This window comes from Calliphora vicina, chromosome 4, assembly GCF_958450345.1.
Source record: "Calliphora vicina chromosome 4, idCalVici1.1, whole genome shotgun sequence".
Classification (NCBI taxonomy): Eukaryota; Metazoa; Arthropoda; class Insecta; order Diptera; family Calliphoridae; genus Calliphora; species Calliphora vicina.
In genome coordinates, this window is record NC_088783.1 from 75,912,220 (window position 1) to 75,916,772 (window position 4,553).

Sequence of the window (4,553 nt, forward strand, 5' to 3'; positions counted from 1 at the left end):
GGTCTATATGGGAGCTATGACTAATTATGGACCGATCGCAACAAAATTTGGTGACATGAATTTTGTATATATAAAACTTATTTGGAGCGAAATTTGTGTAGATACATAGATAAATTAAACGTTTATGACCGATAAAGTCCAATTTCGAGGGGACATTTGTATGGGGGCTAGGTGAAATAATGGACCGATTTCAACCAGTTTCAATAGGCTTGGTTTTTGGGCCGAAAAAGTAATATGCACCAAATTTGATCGAAATATCTTCAAAATTGCGACCTGTACTCTGTGCACAAGGTTTACATGGACAGCCAGCCAGCCAGCCAGCCAACCAGACGGACGGACGGACGGACGGACGGACAGACATCGTTTAATCGACTCAGAAAGTGAAAGTGGTCGGTATACTTTAAGGTGGGTGTTAGACTAATATTTTTGGGCGTTACAAACATCTGCATAATACCCTCCCCACTATGGTGGTGTAGGGTATAACAAAAAAAGAAAGAAGAAAATAAGAAAACTTATTGGTAAATTAAATTAATAAATTAAAATTTTCCGGTTTTTTTATTGTAACAGATTTTTCGGAAGTGTCTGGCCTTGTGAATTTTGAAGCAAGAATTCTTCTTGAATTTTTTTCTCCATAATTTTCAATTCCTCCTCAGATTTAATTGGGAAGTTTTGCGTTGGGACAATCGATATGTTTGTCTTCAACATTTCTTTTAAAATTGCTAATTCTTGGGAATGAGCTCCCGTATTAATTCCAATTTTCTTTTCTACATCATCCAAACGATTATTAAGCTTAGCTACTGCCAGTATCAAGTCAGATTGATTATTTAAAATTTGGTCCAATTTATGAATTATTTCATTTGCTTTGTCTGAAATAAGAAAAAACCCAATAATTAAATTTGTTTTAATAATAATATAACTAGTTTTCCGAATTACCGTTTGTTGAAACTTCATATTGTTTTTGTTCTGCTGTGTGAATAATAGCTATAAGAAGGAAATCATCATCAATCGGAAATGAAACATATTTATAAGCAATATTATCGATAACAATTTTTCTTCATGTGATAGAGAGTTATTTGATACTACGTAAATTCCAAAATCAGCAGAGGTAACAGGACTTTCATAAAAAGGCTTTTTCTCCATATATCCTCTACCTACAGCAACTAACTTTCCATCGCGTGATTCGAAGTTTGAAATTTGAAAAGGAAAATTGGTCTTTAAACAGCACATATTGTCTGGTTTATTTTTTGTCAAAGTAAAATCTTTTGTAACATATTTTCTTGGCGGAATTCGATTGCTTTCCACCGTGGAAATTCTGCTAAACTTCTAGGTTTTCTTCCAAACTCACAAGGCACATACTTGGTTAACGATTTCAACTTTTCGTAGATAGATCCCAAATTTTCATTTGAAAATTTTAAATGTAAATTTTTCCTATTAACCCAGCAATTTAAAATTTTTTTACATACACCCAAATCCATTAGATGCATGGGTTCGATTGAAAATTGTGTCACCATCTTGATGCCCTTCTCCTCTAATATGTTTTTGGGAGTCCTGTATTGTGGTAAATGGTGGTATGGGTCCCGTCTATTTGAAAAGTCTTCATCCGAGCGTAAAGGACCAGACTGAGCCGAAAAAACTATAGTCCTTTGGAGACCAACTATTCCACATACAAATGCACGGGCCGGACTATCACAAATGAATGCTCTTATTATAATTTTCACTTCCATGCTGCCTAAATCAATCAAATGTTGATTTGTATCTAGTTCGTACATAAGGTCGTGTAAGTATGTATCCACATTAGCGGGCTTTTTTTTTCCCCAGATATGTCCCGATTAAAAAAACTTCTGAGTCCAGAAAATTATAAAAATGTCTCATAATTGGCCACAAGGTCGAACTCGAACTTTTAAAAAGGGGCAAACCATATATGCCAATGTCCAGAAATAATTCCTGTATTTTTCCAGATATAATTTCTTCTTTTAGTGCCAGTACACGACTTTTAATGCCAATGTGCAAATACGTTCCAGGTGTAACTGTTCTTGTAATCATATTATTTGTTTTCACAAAGTTATTGACTGAAGCTATTGACCGAAGAATCTCTAATAGCTCATTGCATCATGCCTTTCGTGGCAGGTGTTTCCTATAACAAGACGATAATTTGTAATTTAATCCTACTGTATTTTCTTCAGTAATGGTCGCACTAGTTGATGGTTGATAAAATTCGTCCTGATCATTTTGTACAATCTGATCATTTATTACAATATTGTTTTCTAAACAGTCCGTTGTAACATCTACATATCTTTTTAAATTTTCAGCTTCCACTTTTTTTAATCGTCTTAAATTTCTTTCACTGAAGCCGAACATTTCTTTTAAATAAAAAACACACAACAATACTTACTATTTTTAATTTGTACTTATTTATTTTATTTATGCTGCAATCACCACTTGTACTTTCAAAAACACTTTACAAATTTTACTTTGAAAGAATAGAAAAAAACAAAGAAACACCAAAAAATAAATAACGGGACAACGGCTGAAACAAAACAAATAACAAAACTATATTAACAATATGATACTACATTACATAGCCATCCAATTCAGATGCAAGTACGATAACAACATTTTATTCGATTTTGTCTTGTTCTTTAATTCTAACTATTAATGTTATATGTATTTCATTTTACAATGGAATAGCAATAGGACTCATCTGAATCGGATGCTAGTGATATGCTCTTAACCAATTTTATTTTATGTTTTCCTATTGACATAATAGTATACATTTGGATGTGTTTTAAATTGTAATAACCTGCGGACTGCTGGGAGTTTAAAAAGTAAACAAATACTCTTTTGTAAATCTCTTAAAATGTAGAATTCTAAGAGAACTATAACTAGAAACACAAAACCCACGATTCTCTTAATTGTGGCCGCTTAAGCCATAAACATTTAAAAAACTGTTAAACTTCAAAATTTATGTTATAGTTTCCGAAAAACTTTTATTGCCATAGAAATATTGAAATAGTTAAAACTTTGTATTTAACGATTATGAATGGTTTTTATTGTAGTAACAGAAGCATTTTTTTTGCTGGGGATTTATACGATTTATTTTATAACGCTTTGGCAAAATTAAAGGTAGCCTTTATAACATTTCCTTTTCATCGTAATAGGAAGAAGCTGTATTAAATACAATTTAACTCATAATCAACATTAGTAATGTTAAAGTGTTGCATTATCATTGTAATAAATTGTACAATTTATGTAAGGTAACTTTTTATGATTTTATTATACAATATCTAATTCAAAGATGAATATGAGGATAATTAAAAATATTTAAAATAATTTCTCATATTATCAAGAAGTTTGTTATTCTGTTAATGACTGTGTTTTCTTGAGTTATATATTGGTTTTGAAAAATATGTATTTCTTATTCTTGGCTCGAAATAAATATTAATTTAACTAGTTTAATGTTTCGATCACCCGTTTCTTCATCTGTTGCCCTGCGGCTTCCAGTCAATTGCATAACAGGTAATGTTGTTATTTCTTTCACAATAATTCAATATGTATTTGTCATGGCGAGAGTTGTACACTCAAGCATAATTTGAAACCTTATAGAGTAAAGTATTTTTGAGATTTTTTTCAGATTTTTCGGAAAAGGTTTAGAGGTCGCTCAAGATGAGTTTTTGCCAAAAATCTGGTTTGTCGGACTTTTTTTGAGTTTTCTTTATAAATTTGTCAAGACCCACGATTTTCATTACTTTTGAGGACACAGTTTAAAAATTTTTAGTTTTTGCAATGATTTGGCTCATTAGGTGCCCTACATTACAATTTTTCGTAATTTTTCAGTAAATTTTGTAAATAAGGCTTAATAACTTTTAAATTTTTTATGAAAATGAAAAAAAACCAACAATGCAGTTTGAAGGATCCATTAATTCTTAAAAATTTAGGTACAACAATTTTTTTTAACAGTTTTCTTTTTAAATGTACTAAAATTTTTAAGAGATTTGTGCCAGTTAAAATGATTTTCGGAAGTGGGCTTTGTATAGAAGCTATGAAAAATGATGAACCGATCGTTATACAATTTTGTGACATGACTTTTGTATATATATATCATGTTTGTATTGAATTCTATTTGAATACGAATATTTTTAAGAGATTTTTTCCAGTTAAAGTGATTTTTGGAAGTGGACCTTATATGGCAGCTATGACTAATTATGGACCGATCGTCACAAAATTTTTTCTCAATTTGGTTTAGATATCTTTATAAATAAGATATTTATGAGAGCTTATCTGTTTTTAGATAGTGCAATCGTGTGGGGGCTAGGAGAAATAATGGATCGATTCCAACGAAATTCAATAGCTTATATAATTCAGGAACGGTAAAAGCAAATTCAAAAATTTGTATTATTAAATTATTAAGAACTAGCGGACCCGACATACGTTGTCCTTTCCAAGTTAAAAAAATGCTTGTGTTCGATTTGTGAATTTGTGAAAAGCCGTTTGAAAAGGGTAAAAATAGTTAAAAAGAAAAAAAAACGTATTATTGAATGCTAATTTTAATTCAT

General features: G+C 30.8%; 1 pseudogene; it reads right to left on the reverse strand.

Moving 5' to 3' along the window:
* Window positions 1-536: 536 nt before the first annotated feature.
* LOC135958513 (uncharacterized) lies at window positions 537-1,769 on the reverse strand (annotated as a pseudogene).
* Window positions 1,770-4,553: the final 2,784 nt, after the last annotated feature.